Source organism: Heliangelus exortis, chromosome 5, assembly GCF_036169615.1.
Source record: "Heliangelus exortis chromosome 5, bHelExo1.hap1, whole genome shotgun sequence".
Taxonomy (NCBI): domain Eukaryota; kingdom Metazoa; phylum Chordata; class Aves; order Apodiformes; family Trochilidae; genus Heliangelus; species Heliangelus exortis.
The window spans coordinates 42,961,083-42,980,534 of NC_092426.1; the positions used below are offsets into that span (position 1 = coordinate 42,961,083).

The window sequence follows — 19,452 nt, forward strand, 5'->3', positions numbered from 1 at the left end:
AAAAAATGCAAAAATAACCTAAACTGAAAACCACAAGGTCTGTAAAAATGAAACATCAGGCAACAGAAAAGCATATGTGTGCATCTAGAGCTCATTTTGGAATTAAAAAGAGGATGAAACACAAAATAGACTTAGGAAACTTAACTCCACCAGTCTTGACTGTGACTGTGAGGCCAATGAGAAAATTTCCATTGTCAGCACAGCCTGACCTCCTACAAACTTTTATCAGCAGCCTTTTTGGTAGAAAAAAAGGAGTCTGAAGAAATGTAGCCCTAATTTTAAAGAACAGCCTGGAAAAGACCTGGGTTGATGTTTTCTTCTGTAATTTAAAATAAACTACGTGACTTAAAAGTTACAAGTCTCTACTCCCTCCTCTATCCAACATATATTTAGAGAGGGACAAGGGGGGAAATAAGTTATTGATCATTGCTTAAAAATCTGAAGCTTTAGGAAGTTTATTTCAGCACATGGAACTTTACAGTGTATTGTTCAGGGCCTTTTTCTGTAGCTATACAAAATGGCAAAATCAAACCATGGGTGTTTTAACAGCTGTTTTACACTCTTAATTCCAGCCGATCCATGACTCAGTGGCACCCAGCAGAGAGAGTTTAGTTTCTCATAACAGGAATGTGGGGGTATAAAATATTAACAGTTAAGACAGATTATACTTAATGCTCCACTCTGGCCAAGTGAAAGATGACCATCGTATCAGTCAGTAAATTTATACAAGAAAAGACATTTTTTATTCGCATTTTAAAGATGCCTGACTTGGTTTTATTGTACTGTATTTTGAGGAAGAACACGTATTTAAATTTATTATACTAATTGCAAAGATATTCAGCACATAGCCTGAATTTAATTTTACTCATACACTTGATATTTTAAAACTTTCAAGTAATAATGCATGTTTGACGGTCAATACACTTCTAAGATGGTACAAGTTGATGATACATCAAGTTATTTAATATAGGTTTTAATGCTTTATTGTTAGATATGAATTAATGAGGGATAAAGGACTTGTTACAGTATCAAGTAGAGGTGAGGTAAAATACTAGCTATTCTGGAAGAACTATAGGACCTGAGGATTAGCAAAATACTCTTAGGAATTTATTTTGGTAAATTAACATATTTTTTAAAAATTTTGGTTTGCACTCAGTATTTAATTTCAACTTATTGATCTGAAGACAGATTTTTAGGTGCTATCTTAGGATTTCAGGGCCTGTGTTGTGAGATTTTACCTTCTGCAACTTCTGCAGCTTCTGGAAATATACATAATTTTCATGCCTGGTAATTTTGCAAATAAAAATGTGTCTGGGAAAATGCTGTCAGATGAACATAAATTAATTTTGCCTTCAAGATCCTGTGTAATTTTGTCCTGAAAATTCAGCTCAGGTAAATTCTCATTTTTTCCTTCTTCATAACTAATCAGATAACATTCCAAACCGAATGGTCTTATGACACTTTGGTTCAACAACTCAAGCTATGGATATTTAAATGAAAGAAATCTTGTGTCTTCCATAGTTCTTCCAGTCCAACAGTAACTAAAAACAAAGCACATAAAAAATCTGAGACAAAGCACTCTGACAGCCTTTTCCCTAGGTTCAGATTTCAGTTATTTTCCTTTAAAATATTTTTTCTGGTCACAGTCTACAGACAATTACTCTCCCCAGTATCCCTAAACTATATTAATAATATTTTCAGAATATTATTCTGGAATTTGCCTGGAATTTGCTTTATAAAAGTAAACAATCAATACAACACATTTTTAAAACTGTATTATCAGTTATTAAAAAACTATATAAAAAACTATAAGAGATAACAATGTTTCCAATATCACCTGTGCATGAGAGGAAGAATTTTCAGTATGACTCTAATGACAGGAACAGGACTGGATTTAGCTTGAGCTGAAATATTCCCGAAGTTCTGTGCATTATTCATGGTACTGGGTTTTTGCTGGTTTGAAAATTGTCAGCTAACCTCCTTCATCTTAATGGGGGGATGTTAATTATTTAGAAATCGTTCTAGCACTTTGTTCAGGGTGAGTATGAAGTCCCACTTTACTTGGAAGTGTACAGCATCATGCTCAAAACTATTTTCCCTATAAAAACTAAACTGTGATTTTCTCCATTTCATCCCATATATGTCTTCCATACACAAGCTCATGGCAGATTTATGCTTTTAGATCTGTGTCTCATCCCATACTGGGAAAGATTTTGAAGATTTTGGAAGTGTTGTGCACTTCATTAGTTTAGGGCTAAATCCTCAAATCTTCCTTGTGTATGAACAGACCTGGGTAAAGGGTGTGAAGCCTCAAGGGGATGGACACAAAATATGTTCAGGTTTTTGTTTTTTTTTTTTTTTTTTTTTTTTTTAACTATATGGAAGGTATTAAAGAAAATTGTGGAAATAATGAAGCCTAGTTTCCTATGAATGTGTATATTCTGGTTGGATTCTCTAGTGTCTAGTAAGAGGTAAGCACTGATTGAAGCTTTTCCCACGGTTGGGGCATTCATAATATCTCATTGTCTCAAAGGAATGATCTCAAGCTTCATTCCTTCAGATGGACTATTAATAGATTTTCCCTCTGTATGTGGCAGCCAATTTTCATTAATGCTGTAAGAACTTCGTATGTTTGAGCCTTCAACGTCATATCAAATTTAATTAAAATTAGGCATGAAACTCACGGATTGTTACAGCTACAGCAAAAGCCAACACAGACAGAAAAACCACAAAAGCCTCATATCCTCAGGAAAATGCATCAAAAGGGGATTCTAGCTGAGCTGGGATTTTGGAAAACCATATAGAGATCTTGGGATCTGTCTCTGTACTAAAACACAGTAGATTATAAATGAAATGACACCTGGATTGAGTATATGCACACATGTATTTATATACACACATATACCTCTGTGTGTATGCATTGCACACATTGTGTGCACACATTTCCTTTCTTTTACTTTTAAGAAGAGGTATCTCTGGAGTATAACCTTGTAACCCTACTAGAAACATGAAACACTTAGGAGAGAAAGCACATAACACTCTGCTCAGTTGACAAGATTAAATATAGTTGTGCACTGGGGTTCAGCAACAGTCTTTTTAGGGAGTCTTATGGGAAGGGATGAATGCATTCACAAAAGAAAATAAATTAAGAAGGATCTTCCACCTGCATTGAGTATTATCAGGTGATATTCAAAGACTGATCCCTGAAGGTCTCCTAATGAAAGTTCAGCTAAAGTCAGGAGATTTCGCCAAGCCACAGCCTAGCAATTTGGCAGTAACAGGAGATCATCTGCTCTGTTCTTCTTGTCTTTCTTGACTGCCTGACCACTATGAGTAAGAGTGCTCTGGAAAGAGCAAGGAGCCTCGGCCTACCCATGGAACAAATACAGTAATACAGAAAAACATATTTACAAATCCTTGAGCCTTGAACACTGTATAATACACCCTATGCAAATTATTTTAGTGGACTACAGGTGTGATCTGAAAATAAATTACTTGGATGCCCATTTCCACATTCACCCCAAGAGTCTTTACATCCAAGCAATGACTTGCACCTTTCTTTGAACCAAAATCTCTCGAGAACAGCTCATATTACATGACAGGAAAATACTGAACACAGTATGAAAAGTAAGTGAGTACTAAAAAGAAAACGAGTGAATCCTAAAGTACTACAAACAGTGATTGCTCTGACTTTGATTTATATGGTTGCTTATGTTACAACACAGAACTGAACTAAGGGTCTCATTAATTATAAAGATGAGGGGGTGAGGCCCATAGGGGAAGGGAGCCCACAGCCTTCTGGTTTAAAATGCTATGTGCTTTATGCAAAACACAAGACATCTAAGGCAAAACTGACTGAAACTATTAAACTATGACTCCACCCATAAGCTATGCAAAGTCTAGGGACTTCTAGCTGAGACAAGCTCAGTGCAACTCCTCCTGGCGTGTTCAAAAGGGTGGATCTCCTTTGGCATATTTACTTATGGGATCCTTCCCCATTTTTCCCATTTTGACATAATGTCTGAACTTCAAATGTAGATTTCACCAGGGTCTATTTTCTTTGAAGTATGTTATGTATACAGTGAAGACACAATCCCTGCTTTTCAGGGCTTGGACTTTATGGAACAAGTATCTACAGAGTATGTTAAATATTTTAGATCATTACTGCACCTTGGATTACAGTCAAGCACTTAAATGATCCAAAACAAATGATACCAGGTAATAAATAATCTTCAGAGGAATAGAATCTGGATTTTAATCTTCTTCTTGAAAAATCAAAAGACAACCAACTGGGTAGAGTTTCTAAGTCACCAGAAACAAAGGACATGTACAACAAAGCAGGTGGACCTGCTTTATGCATATGATTACTTCAGAAACATAAATGTATTTTATGTGTAATGTATATGATCAATTATCTGTTTTGCATTACAACCACCTATTTTACATCTTCAAGGGGAGTAAGGGCAGCCACAAACTGAATATATGAATGTTTAGAACCTGTTTGCATTTTACTGTGGGCTCTGAGTCTTCTGGGTTCACTTTTTTCTTCTCATTTCATGTGCATTATTACCAGGGTTCTAAGGTCTTATTCTGAGCCAATGTGCCTATACATGCAGTTATGGGTAGACCTGATATTGCCCTCTAATATCTCTCTTCCTATTTTGCTAACATCATAGGTTCATCCTTGGTGTCTGTACCAAGCTTCCAGATAAGATATCATCCCTGCTTCAGCTCACTTTCAGATATGACCTTTGCTGTAGTGTGTCAGGATCTCTTCTGGCCATGTAGATCCACATGTAGCCATCACATACTTCCTTGTTTCCATCCCTTTGTTTTAGTGCCTAAAAAGCAGAGAGAAGCCTAAAAAAACCCAAAAAAACTAAAAACAACCAGAAAACTTAAAGCTTAACTTTGGACCACTTTGCTGTGACCTGCAAGGTAGCATTCTGATATCAGCCTGTGCAGCCTGATGGGTGAAAATCTTAAGACACTGCATTATATCATTGCAAACATGCTACATAAAAAAATTGTTTCCAAAGTCTTTGAAACTTTGAAGAAAGTTCATATGAAGAAGCACTACGATCACTCTCATTATTCGTAGTATAACCTAGTGAGTGTTGGATGCATTTCATTTTCAGTCCATGATATGTACCTTTGGTCCACAGTAAAAAAATTGTTTACTGAATCACATAACTATGAAGATCAAGGAATGATTTTTGTAATAAAATTTTCTAGATAGTCTCTGAAACTCTTTGTATTCAGGATTCTGGTTTGAGCATTTGAGGCCAACATTTTGCTCATCTTTACCTCTGTGAACTGTACATTCCTATGCTTCTATATTTTTGGTATATACAGTTGTGGTTCATATGCATAAACCCACCTTTGCATGTGCAAAACTAACTTCTGGTAAGCTTCCAGTGACTACATAGAGACCTTGATCATTTGCTGTTGTGGGCTTTTGGAAAGGAAGTGTTTGGTTTATTCTTTTGTCTTCTTTGAACCTTATATATTAAATGTATGTATGAAAGTAAACTGGAAGACCAGAAAAGGGAAGATTAATAGCAAAGGAGCATTTAACATTTATCAACATTACAGATAAGATCATGATAAACAAAATCAAATAAAGCTTGATTGGAATCTTTTATTACTAAAGTTCTGATTTTCATGATGCACTGCAAGGCAAGTTTTGTAAGAGATATGTGGTGGATGTTTTAACATGCACATATAGATGCTTAAAAATCTTGAATATATATTTTAAGTAAAGAGAAGCTTGGGTAGAAAAGTCAGGAACTAGATCTGTATCTGAGATATCACTTTGCTCCAGGGTTTGGTTCTTATTTCTCTTTTAATGATGTAATTTAAAAAGAAAACCATAGCTTGGTGCTTTTTGGTTTTGTTATTTTGTTTGTTTGTTTGTTTGGGATTTTTTTTGAGAGAGAACAAAGTTCACCTTATAAAAGGAAAAAAAAATTTACTTAATGAGATGTAAAGTTTCAAAGTTTGTTTTTAATCTCTTGTTTTTTTTCCACGATCAACAGTCTTCATATGAACTGACTTTAACTTCAAGGTATTCATTAGTACAGCTAAAATAAAAAGTAAAATTCTAGAAGGGGTTGTTTATTTTTCTAAACCAGAAGCAAACAGAAGGTTAACTCTGAACAGAAAGTCCTTAAGGTATAGATGTTTCTGACAGAGCTAACTGCCAAATATTGGTACAGCTGTAAATTTTATCTATAGTTATCTTAGCAGAGGAAACAGTGAACTGGAACCTGCCAATAACAACAATCCAGTGTTTGAGAACCATTGCTTCCTTGCTACATCTCAGGCTTGCTGTGCCTCTTTTTGCTATGCCACTGGTTTCCAATTGTGAAAAAAGATCATAATTTATTTTACTGTTAAAAATCTTATTCTCCTCTTGCAGAAGATCTGTGCAGAGATCTGCATATTATTAGTAGAATTGCTGATCATAGGGCAAAGACAAAAGCCATTCAAGGAAATATTTTATTTCTGGTGGTAAACATTCATGCAATTTTTGCATTAACATGCTTAGAATATTTGGAACAAGTAAAGACATTATCTAAAAACTGGAAAAAAATAAAGAAGCGGGCTTTTAATTTTTTTATTCTTTGTAATTGGTGCTGCAAAACATGGCTTTGAGTCCTTTATGGCACTCCTTTTGTACTCTTTGCACCATGTCAGCAAGTTCATGATAATTTGGGTCAACCATTTTTCCTGAATGTTTAGAAGTCATTTGCCATAGATTCATCAGGATAGCCTGAGGGATATGGAGTCTTGGAAAACACAATAATGGGAAAAATTGCCTTTGCCCTTTATTCTTCCTTCACCTCATGGAATAACTTTACACCTCCTTTCAAGTCTTTCCTATCTCTCTGGTATACCCTTTCTCTAACCAGGAGCCAGCTCATCTCCCTAATCTCCTTTTGCTAAACACCTTTCTTTTGCCTACAATACACTAAATATACAAATGGCCAAAAAGTACTCTAGATGCCCCTGTAGCTTGACAAGCCACATGTCTATAATTAGGCAAGAACCTCATCAGCTAACAAAATATTACCATCATGTTCTAACACCTTCTCCTTTTTCCTTGGCTCTGGTTTCCCAACCACTTCCCTCTACCTTCCTTGACAGCTTTTGTTTGCTCTGCATTAAAGGCTAATAGCATATCAAGGGAACTGCTTTCCATACTGCTAACAGGTAGCCTGTGATGGTTCAGTTATTAGTAAATAATGACAATAATAACAATAGTATTTGTATTTTATTCACATTTGGTTCTCATCTGGCGCTGAAGTATTTCTGACATAACAGCCATGAATAGAGTCACAGAATCTGCTGAGTTGGGAGGTACCCATCAGGATCCTCAAGTCCAGCTCCTGTCCCTGTGTAGGGCACCCCCAGAATCACACCAGGTGCCCGAGAGCATCATCCAAACCCTTCTTCAACTCAGGCAGGTTTGGTGCTGTGACCACTTCCCTGACCACTTCTGCCACTGCTCCGTTGCCCTCTGGATGGGAAACCTATTCTTGATATCTAACCTAAACCTCCATGCAGATATAGAAACTCTGCAGCAGCCAAGTATTTCATGGAGAAGTTTATTTTAAACACTATCCCCACCAGCACTGCTCTCATGGGACTAGTCTGGTCCTCAACAGTAATAATCACTAATTGCTAACAGTCAAATCACTAATTGGTAACAATCCCAATCACTAACAATAAAAACCAGGGAAGTGTCTTAGGGAACAGGCAAATTTTCCCACTGGGACTACTATTTTTAACGTTAATTGGTTTAGTCAATCTACAAATCAATTATGTTTCTTCATTAAATACATGAGGGGCACAGAACAGGTTAGCCAGGACAGAGAAGTTGAACATGAAGCATTTTAACGTAAACTAAGTAGCTTGTGGGACTAACCTGGTCAATAGCACTGTTTATACCTTATTACAATCCACTGCTTGACCAACCACAATTTGATCATACATTTTTGCTGGCCTAATAACAAAGGGGTATTTCAAGGAGAAATAGCAGAAGCACTGCAGGGTTCATGGTGGAAAGGACCACTCTGTGCAGCCAACAGGAAAAGTTTATACAGCTGACTATTAACTCTGCTGCCTGGGTCAGCCACGTTGCCTAGTGCCACGCTGGAACTCACCAACCCCACCTGCATGATAGTTTCCAGACAGGATACCTCCTGCCCCTGTATTTCTCTCTAGACCACCAAATATCCCAAGATGGGCGGTTGTTTGCAGATCAAAGTGTCCTGAAGTGGGTGGCTATGACTGAAATAGCTCAGCAATGCTCACTGATTGCTGAAACCTGCTGTCTGACCATTCATTACTTTGACTGTCATTCAGGCTTACATGTTTGTGTGTATTTAGTAAACATTTATACAGAGGCCAGCTATAACCGTGTGGTTTCTTCATATTGTATTTGTTGTGTAAAGAATAAGAGATTGCAAGACCAATGCCCTGGCATCCTGCTGCACTGGGCTGCACCAGAGCTATCTGCTTCACCCCTGGATGTAGCAGCAGGCTCACTCACTTCACACACCCAGGATGCGGGCTGGGACAGTACCTGACATATATGCTGGAGCTCATTTCTGCTCCCTTCCTTCATTAAAACAAGTAGAAAATGGGAGGAATTTGGTTTCCTCACTCTACAGCCACCTGTTATAGGTAAGCCAGGTCACTGTGGAATGCAATGTCTCCACAGTTTTGTAAAAGCTGAGAACAGCTTCTGTCCTCTTTCCTGCATGTGGTTGGAGAATCAACACTTGTAGAGTGCCGCTCCCTCTCACCAGGCACAGTGAGAGCTGTCCATCCTGTTTCCATTGCTTTCTCCAGTGGCGTTAAACAATACAATAGAGTATTTATGTGTCAGTATTAGGAGCAGGTTATTAAGTAAACCCCACCATAAACAGAGCCGTTAATTCAGTTGCTGGCATTGGTTCTCTGTTATCTGCTCAATACCTCCCAGAGGGTATTAGTCTTAACCTTTCATTTGAGTTGGCAGCAGAGTTATTTTTTTGCACCTGCTGCTCTACTCTGATAACAACACAGGTCAGCTTTGATTTGTTGGAATATAAACAAAAGAGCAAAGTTAGGCATCTGCCTCAACAGCCTGGGCCGGTTTGACGATAGAGCTTTTCCCACTGGGTTTTGCACAAATGTACCCTTTTGATTCTCACATGAACTCTCTCCTGCTTCATAAATAGTCCTTTGCTACAGGATAGCCTGGTGTCAGGAGGAGAGCTACACACTGTACTTTTCCATCAACTGAAAATCTGAACAGGTCAACGTAGCACACAGTTCTAAGACTTAAGTCAGAGGAGGTGTCACACAAAATGCACAAAGAAAAATCAGCTGAGACACATTGAGCAGGAAAAACCAATAAATAAAATGTAAGTAGTAAAGGAAGTTTCTTGAGGGAAAACCTGAAGCACTGGGAGGGTTTGCCTTCTCATATGAACCTATACACACTCCAAACCTTAATCTGCTATTTAAAGAAAAAAAAAAATTCAGTGTGAAATAGGTATTCATCTGGGACTGGGCTACTTTTAAGTTCTTCTGAGCACTAAGCCTGCAGCACACATCTACTGTAAAAGCAGTATGCTGATGGAAGGACTCCTGAAACACTGAAAACCACAAAGCACAAAAGGAAGAGTCCACACAGACAGAGAAGACAGTAAATAGCACAAAGCATGGAAAAGAGGGAAGAAACTAGCATTACCTCCTTACTGCACATAGGAAAAGTGAGACATAGAGCTGAAATTATTTGTCATATAACAAGTAAATGAACAAGTCAGTCCAACTTATATCTTGCAACTCAAGGTCCATTACTATCCACTGCATTATGTCTCCAGCAAAAATTTCAACATGCATATGAGTTAGGATGGTCATGGGTTTTTTTGAGGGCAATGAGAAGGTGTTACATAATGGAAAGGCTTTTCTATAAAAAGGACACCTGGTCAGACTAAAACCAAGATTATTCTATGCCTCATATCCTGAAAGTGAGCTAGAAATGCCTTAAGTAGAACTGGCTAAGTTTCGTTCTTTGGAACTGTCGCTATTTCAAAACATTTTATTTTATTTTATTTTATTTTATTTTATTTTATTTTATTTTATTTTATTTTATTTTATTTTATTTTATTTTATTTTAAAATCACAGTTAATTAAAAGAATTTCAAAAAGCAAATTCTCTGGCAATAGAGGGGGAGGATCCCCATCACAATTCACAATCAACTGACATGTAAAAACCTATATTCAAGCTGTTCAAGTATCAAAAGTCCAACTCAGTCGCTTATGTAGAATTGTTTCTAAAAGACCGAAAATGTCAAACTTGAAACTAAGATATTACTGCGAACAGGCAGTAATGCCACCACGAGGCAGCTGCACTAGCAGCAATAAACTTACCTAGCATGGCTATTGTGCATGTACCCACCAGAGAACCCTCTGCAGAACCTCACTATGGTAATACTGAAATGCAGCCTTTCTAGACCATCAGAGTTCACTTCTCAAAGGCTACCTGAGACGTCAAAGTTGCGGTCCTGTTTGTCCTCTTTCAAAGATCACTACTAATCTTTCTCTTCCTCCTTATTTATTTATTTATTTATAATTTTTTTTCATTTTTTCCTCTCTCTTCCATTTTTTTCCTTCTGCTCAGGTGAACTGGGTGACCAGTCCAAGGAAGGTTTTTTCAAATGCCACCATATACCTCTAATTACTAAAACAAGTAAAAACATAATCTTCAGTTATCTATCTGTGGAACAGGAGTGCCTGGTTTTATAGCAACTGCAGAGTTTGTGGCTGGTCTATAAAATGGAGGTTGGAGGAGTCAGAGGCAGGAAAAAAGCTTAATTCCCTTAGTTCTTTTTGTTCCTTGTTACAGGTATGTATCTCACTTAGTCCTGAAGGTAACTGGAATAGGTTTCACCAACAAAACCAATTTTAAAATTCCCAACTGTTTCAAACAATTATTTTCTTCAAAAAGAGGTTTATTACCAACTTTAACATTGTTTTAGGAAGGCGGTGTTAGCAGAGATCCTTTTAATACATGCATTCAGGTGCTGGATGATTTTCTTTCTTGTTCTCTTTAATGATTAAATCTTCATAAGATTCTTAATATTGATGGTATGTCACAGCATCAGGCAGGCTGATACCCTTATTCTAAGTGCCACAAAGCCCTGTTAGTTTTTTATATGTAAAGTAGCACTGCTTATGTTAACACCTTTTAGTCTTTGCATCCCTCCATTATATCAATGCTAGCATAGAGGAACCTGGCTGGGGCTTGGGCTGCAAGCCTGCTGCTCATAGTCTGGGGTCTGGGGAAGGGCAGCCTTGGCCACATCAGCTCTCAGGCTGTGCAAGTGTTCCAGGACAATGATAATCACTTATTCGTGCCTTTTGAGAAAATGTATATGTATACCAAATACCAAATAGAAATAGCTGTGCATTTTAAGCGATAACATGAAGGAGTTAAACAGATGAGCAAGTGAAATTGGTTGAAACTGGGGCAAATATATGAATTCCTATTTTAAAAAGTAAAGAAAGAAAGCCTGTGCAGGAAGAAAGGGATGTGCCTGTGTTTATACTTAGGACAGTGTGTTTGTGTCAGTACATGTGTACTGGGAGTGGCTGCAGGCAGACTAAGAAAAATCTACTGGATTAGCTGCAATTTGACTGTCCTCTAAAAGCATTTAATGATTTGAGATTCTAAAAAAGAAAAAGAAGGTTTTGCCTGATCTTACAAATTAATAAACCCCATCAAAAAAGTCTTAGGGAGGGTTAGTAAGTCACTAAATGAAGGAAAAACTGTATCTATCTTGATAAATTTGTAAATATATTTGTAAATATATTTTACTCATCTATACACCTATTGATTCAGCCTTCTAAAACTGTTTCGTATTTCTTTGTCAGGACAACTGCCTGGGGATATTACAAATAAAGTCTGCTTTATGTGAGCAGTGTGTGAGACCACACTGCAAAGGAGATGAGAATGGTGCTCCTAAATGTGTCAGAATTTGACTCTCTGCTAAAGCCCCTCTGTAGCCATGCCAATCTATGAAACTGCTTAACTAAACATATTTTGAAAGTGCATCATCAAGATACAAGGTTCTAAACTGTTGTTTAATAGTAATATGTTTCAGTAAAAACCATTAGGACAGTTTGGGGGTAATCAGTATATAATGGACCTGTTCTGATTCCTGACCATAGCACCTTGAGCAGTTTAACAAAGATTTGTTAATTACATAGCAATAGAAGTTATTTACCTGCTCACTTCTAGATGAAAGAAAGCCCAGAGCTGAAGATGCCACTAGTAATCTGGACAATTTTACTAAGCAACTATTTTACTAATAGTTGCTTCATCCTTACAAGCTTGTAGAGGCTCAGGAGACTATTCTGTCTTAATCTGATTGTTAGATGAGAAATATCACAAGTGTTTAATGCTTGCATCCTTCTTCAGTAATAGCCGGGAACCTTTAGTCTATGTGTTTGCAGATCCTTTAAGCAGAATAAGTTTCTTTTTACCACTGGAAACCAATTCTCTTTCATTATTACATCTTACTGGTCTATAACCAGTGATAATCCAGCCCCAGATAGCAGCTTGGTCTGATGGTTCTCAGACACATTCCTGTGAAGCACATTTCATCAAATCAGCAGAGAATAGCTAACCACAGTGTCAGCTTTTGGAAGAGAAGCCTTTGGGAGCTCTTCCTCATCGGCAGACACACAAAATGCCAAATGCCAGTTGATTGCTCCACCGGCTACAGGACTCCATGTTTATTCATTCTCATCCTTCTATAGACTAATGAACAACAAATGTTGCAAGTATTTTATGCTTTCAGTGAGGGATTTGGTACAAGCTGCATCCCCAGTGGAGCTCAAAGCAAGTCTCATACTAAGAAAGCCTCCTGATAACTTCCACAGAAGCCTCTTCTTTTCCATCTATGTGAACAAACCCTTCTTTGCTTACCCTTTCTATCAGCAATGATACTTATGAATTTTACCCTTACCAAGTTTGCAATGCACTTTTTTCCTTGAAAATCTACTGAAATAAATCCTTGGTTTATCAGGGGCCAAAATATACTTAAGTTGCAGAGTGTGCTGAAGCTAAGGACAGGAAGAATGAAAAGCAGACGTCTGTAGTTAGAGTGGACAGGGTTTTCTGACTGGCTGAAGGTGGTGTGCTTCGATGGACACAGTGCTGGTCTTTGCTGCTGCTCACAAGACAATTATTATTAGAAAGAAATCCCCACAACTTTATGATTGAAAGCTCAATAGTAACTAAGCTGTGAGACTGGATAGGGAATTTTCTTCAGTAAACATCACAAACTATGTGAGATACAGAAATAGCTAAGATTTCTGTTCGTTTCCTCATTCACAGCAAACCCTTTATACCTATTCTACAACTGTAGGAAGGGTTGTGAGAGAGAACTGCAAAACCACAGGAAATCCTGCAATGGGAGGTCACATTGCCATCAGAATAAGAAGGGGGTCATCCATCTCTATCCATAGCTTGGTCTTAACACACTGATAAATTTTTAGGCCAGACAGCCTGTGTCCTGTAATACCCAGTTTCCAGTCTGTCTCTTTTTACAGACAGTTCACAGCCATGGTATTCATTGTGCCAGAGAAAGAGCTTCCACACTTGTGCAGAAATTGAATCTAAGCAAGTAAACAATAATAGAAAGCACACAATGGCAGACTTCACAGAATAGGTCCAGATTGCACTGCTGTTAGTGAAAAGTTTTCCTGAGAGAAGACTGAATTAATTGGTCCAGAGACTAAGTTAGGTATGTTTATAAAGACTGTGAACAAGAAAGAAGGCGCTGATTCTGGGAAGGAATGGATCATGCACAGTTCTCTGAGTTCAATGAATCAATAAAATTATTAATTTTCTTCAATGAGAATTATACATAAATACTCCTTTCTTCACTAGGTGTAGAATTTCATCCTCACTGTGTCAGGGTTTTTTTGTGAGAATTGCTGTGGGACTTGCAGCAGGCATGTGAGTCCTGTCTTGACACAAACAGACCCACAGAAATCCTCTCTTTTCTCTGTCTTCTCTCTCTTCTTCTGTGTCTTTGGATGATTTTTTTTTTTGTTTCGTTTAATCCCTCTCCATTGCAAATTGTTACCTTGCACCTCCCAGACAGAACAAACACAGATGTTAACAATGAAATTCATTGGAAATGAAAAACAAATGAGGAAGTTCAGTGGGAGACAAATTACTTAAGTTTGGATTTTTCCAATTGTCCTATTGTCTGTTTCCACCACTGTTGAAAACTCACAACACCATAAGAATATATGAAGTAATATGAAATTACTGAGGCAATACCACAGCATATTTTCACAGGTGACAACAGGGCAATAATTTCCAGTGTTAAACACACCATATTCTATTATCTGATCTCACCATGACTGGGATATTATATATTGCTGTCACCCTATATATTGCAGTGAAGTGCTACCTAATTTGTTCCAGGGCAAACAAAGCATTATTCTGGTCTGACATGAGCTCCTTTATACTATGATTTGGGAAAAATACATTTCTTTACAGTCCTTGTAGACTTTAAAAGTGACATTAGGACTAGGAAAAAAATGGAAGAAAAATGCAAGCAAGCAACATCAGCTCTACTAATGAAAACCTCATCTCCACAGATAGGCCCAATGCCCAAAGGGCTCTGCAGGCCTATGACTCTAAATAAATTCTTGGGCACACTTTATAACTCCCCGTACATTGACATATATATAACCTTTGTGTTTGGTGCTTCTATTCCTACGACCCATTTCAAGTCCCGACATCCAAATTTTGCAGCAGATTTTGAAAAATTAGAGGGAACCATTCAAGTGATTAAAGGATTGAATTGTTTGCAGGGGAACAGGTCGAAGTCCTAGAGGTTTTCACTGTCATTTAAGCTTTTCCATGAGAGGAAGTAACCTGTGTAGCTTGGACTGCCACAAGTATGAAAGACTAGGCTAAGGAAGGACTTATGCCCAGCTACCTACACAAGGAACAGAAACATGTCATGTGGGTGAACTTCACATTAACCATCAAAAGACAAAATCAGGTGACTAAATGGTGAAACTACACCATGTCAGACTGAAAATGGGATAAAATCTTTTTTAGAGGAAAGGTATTTAATTACTGGGGAACTTTAATTTTTAGTGAATTTGTTATCGTTGGACTGCTGGACTCTTTTTTTTTTCAAGACTGGAAATAAATTCTACTTCTAGCCACCTAATTAAACTTGAAAAATTCTGGTAAGTCCTATATTACTATCACAACAATACTTTCTGGTTTTGAGAACTAAAAGGAGCAGGAACTAAACTGTCAATATTTGTGATATTTGTTGGTGAAACACCTTAATCCTGCAGTTTTTCTAATTTTAATTAAAACTGTTTCAGCATTTGCAATAAATATAAAACTGCTATGTTTTCAAACTTGGTATTTTCTAAAGTGCAAAATAGATTTCAGAAAGATGGCTTAAATTGCTACCCACAAATTTGCTATCAAAACAAAATTTTAATTCAACTACAATTTTCACAAATTGCAGGAAGCACTGGTGCAAATGGTTATATTTAGCACAGTCCTATACAATGCGAGTACAAATAAAATCACCAAAGGAAACATTTATCTGAAGGTTCATTTCTGTCACTATGAACTTTTTTCTTTGTCTAAAGACCAGGAAAAAAAAGGATTGTTGGATGTACTTTCGACGACAAGATGACTAAAATGTCTCATGGTAAAATGCAGACTAAGCCCATTACGCATATTTTCCAAAATCAATATGGATTTTGAGCAGCTTTTTCTTTACATTCATTTCTACCATTACATGAACAGCTGTGTTTATACCTTAAGGGGCCTGTTCTGGTTCTATTCAAATAAAATTATGATTGAAAGAGAAACAAATTAAATAGCTAAAGATACTGCAGGCCTCTACTCACACTGTATTTACCTACTCAGTGCTTGAGCTGGATTCTGTGCAGTGCTTTAACTTGAAAGAGAATAAGATCAGAGGAATCTCTCTCACCACAGAAACTGCCAAGAAATTGCCTTGAGGATAAAACTGAGGAAAACTATAAGTGAACTTTAGGGTTTTTTGTTATCGACACAATCACCATCACCATCAATATCCTCATGGCTAAAAGCAACAGAAACATTGTCATTGTAAAATATTCCCGGTTCCACAACACCAGCACTCTCAATGGTGTGGAGAAGGTCCACTTTCTCACCCTTTGTCTTACTGAACATATGACCACTTTCTGGACAAAAGCAGCAGATTTACAATGCAAAATATTATTAGATACATCATATAATACAAAGAATTTTCAGCAAACTTTAAGTACTTATGAAAAAGCCACTAGTTAAATTCCAAGTCATTGACATTCTGGGTAAAGGCAGCAGATATGGTCCCAATAAAACATAAACACAACAGAAGTTTTTTAACAGAAGTAAGATACCAGCTCAAAATAGGAAACCAGAAGTCTTTATTGTAACTTAGAACAGCCTTTTGACCAAATAAGCTTAGCTGCTATTCCAGAGTGGGAAGGGAGGGGCTCGGTAAGGTAGGCATGAGTCCAGTAGACATTTTTTCTCTTCATTTTTTTTTTCCCCATTAGTATCAATTTTACAGTGTAGGAGAACTATATTTTAAAAAAATTAAAAAATTTAAAAATTAAAAAAAAACAAAACCAAAACCAAACAAACCCAAAGACCTTACCTCATTTAGCTGCAGATTCTGGAGTGGCAATCCTTAACTGAGGCAGTGAGAAATCTGTGTACAGAACAGTAGGTTCAGTAAATACAGGTACGAGGATATGTCTCATAAAGACTCCCTGGAGTGAAGATAAATGGATGTGATATTAATTTTAAAACATTTTGCTGAACTCTCAGGGAGCCAATAGGGAAATTCCTTAGGTCACTTCCTGCTCATTTGATTGGATCTGCAACAACAACAACCAAAATGAGGTTGGGAGTATTTGCATAAGGCCAGCTCAGTCCTCAGTATTCAAAGAGAACAGGTCTAACCGGGTTACACGTGTGTTCCAGAACAAAAGAAAAACCTGGTAATGGATGAAGGATTGATTTCTTTGTAGTTGTTTTTTTAAGACCATCCTTTTTTTTTTTTTTTTTTTTTTTTTTAATGGAGGTTATTTCAGGTACATAGGGAGCTTCTAATCAAAATGAGAAGTGAAAAGCAGGAATTTCCTAAATAAAAATTTCCTAGTCTGGAAATCATGCTAGGAGATACATGGTATGGAAAAAGCCTTGTGCAGGCAGGGAGATGTACTGGGTAAGCCAATGTCATGGGCTCAATTCTTTCTCTTCATACCCTGACCACCATGTGTATGCAGAAAGAGGACAACCTTGGTCTTCCAGCTTCTCTGGATATTTGAGAGAAAGTGTAAAAAAAAAAAAAGGAAAAAAATCATCACTATGTATATATGGGGCTGAAATCAGCTACCTACAGATTATTAGGATGGAAAATCATCAGATGTGTGCTCTTAAATTTCTCTGCTTTTAAAATTTCTGATTCTGAAGGTTAAGATCAGCAGGAGGAAGGTAAAGCTTTTCTTAAGGCACCTGCTTCACAGCCCACATAAGTCAGGCAAAATATTTTTCCTTGTTCCTGTGAGCCATGACCTGGGCATGGCATTAGAGTCCTTTCACTAATTCTGTCATCAGTTCAACTCTCAAGTGGGGTGAAGAGCAAGGAAAAGCAGTTTTCTTATGAAATATCTGTGCTTGTTAGAGCAGTTTTAAGAGCTCAGAGTCCAAAGTTATCCTTTACTGTGTGTGTTACCCCTTAAACCTGCAACAGTGAACTTGTGCAGGAAATGAGGTGTCTAAATGAAAATATGAACCCTCATCTCTGTCTCATTATTTCAGTCAGAAAATTCATCTAACATGAAAACAGATGAAAATGTAGTAACACAGGAAAGTTCTGAGGTTTCATTAAACATTATGCATGAAACACAAGAAGTGCTGAATATTATTATACACTGACTTTTCAGCAGTCTCTGTGAAGTGAATTTTCCAGTCTTTGTTCACTTTTAGTTCCAGGGCCCATCATAAATCTCTCTCCAGACAGATGCTGACAAGCATTCTCAGTGCTACGTTTACCAAGAACAGAGAGTGAATTGTCCTTCAGCATCCAGAGATACTATTATTTATTAAACAAGGCTTATGGCCAGTGTAGGGGAAACCTTTCATACATGTTATTTTCGTTGAACTTGATTTCGAGATAAGTAGTGTAACTCAGACTCCTTCCTTGCTATCATCCGCACTAGCATAAATTACATGAAAACCTGAGTTGCTTTTGTTCATACAAATAAGGTGCTCTTGGGTAAGTATACATGGGTTGCTTGGGAAGATCCCTTGTTTTTCACCCAGGTTATAGTCCATAAGTTCCATGTCTGTTCATCTTGACTCCCACCTATGAAAGAAAGTTGTCCTTGAAGAAAAAAGAAGGCTGTAAATGTCCCTCTTGGAGAGTAGTATTGTCTTGTGGTTATGATACCAAGGGCTAACAATGACACAGAAAACAGCTAGGCAACTATTTGGAATTTTCATAAGTAGGTCTAGGACCTGTAAGATTTCTCTAAGCATTAATGTTACCAAGTATAAGTATTTGCATACCAGTTCATGACTTTCTGAATATTTATACTAAACCTTTCATCATCAAAATAATGACTTATCAGAACAATGATGAATCCAGAGCAGGAAAAAGCTAAGAAGTAAGCAAAGTAATGAGAAAACAATAAAGAGCACTTCCCTTCCCAGGTAGGACATCTTTAATATGGAATCCACCTCTTATATTGTCCCACCATTAGGAGAATAAGGAGTCACACTGAAATAAATCTCATCTGTGTGCTGCAGAAGTACCACAGGTTAATGTGACCACAGGATTTCAACACAGCTAGGGAAATCAGACTTTTCTTACTGCTAGAAAGGAGTCCAGTAAATGCAACAGAAATCTGGTTCAAATACAGTACTTAGGCTGCCGTGTCACTTTCTGTTTGTGAGGCTGTAAGCCTTTTCTGTCTCAGCTCCCAGGGGCAGAGAAGGCTCTCGTTGCTAAGACCCAGAACACTTCCAGACAGACAAAAAAGCACATTGTACCAGCAGGTCTGGGCAAGGTGAGGCTAACTTGGCCAGCATACCAAGATGCATGACTTAGTAGTGTGCTATTTTCAAAGGCAGGGTGCCACACAAGGTAGTGGCTCCCTAAATTTACTGCTCTGTCTGGACAGCTGTGCTGCCCCCATGATCCTACATATATTTATTGACACTTACATGTGGTTCAGCAGAGAGAGGATTATGGTGGCTTTCAGAGACACGCAGACCTTTCCTTATCCTTCTCCAGCTCTGCAGCCACAAAATTAACATGATTTTCGTCCTCACAGAATTCTAGGTGGCAGAGAAAACATGAA

General features: G+C 37.5%; 1 protein-coding gene across 2 annotated transcripts in view; it reads right to left on the bottom strand.

The window, feature by feature from the left end:
- Positions 1-16,906, bottom strand: part of EHF (ETS homologous factor) — a 35,807-nt gene extending 18,901 nt beyond the window's left edge. The window contains exon 1 of one of the 2 annotated variants that reach the window (XM_071745044.1): positions 16,740-16,906. The gene's annotated coding sequence lies outside the window, so the exon portion shown is untranslated. The remainder of the gene's footprint in view (positions 1-16,739) is intronic. The other variant, XM_071745043.1, reaches the window with a different exon arrangement.
- Between the last annotated feature and the right edge of the window lie 2,546 nt (positions 16,907-19,452).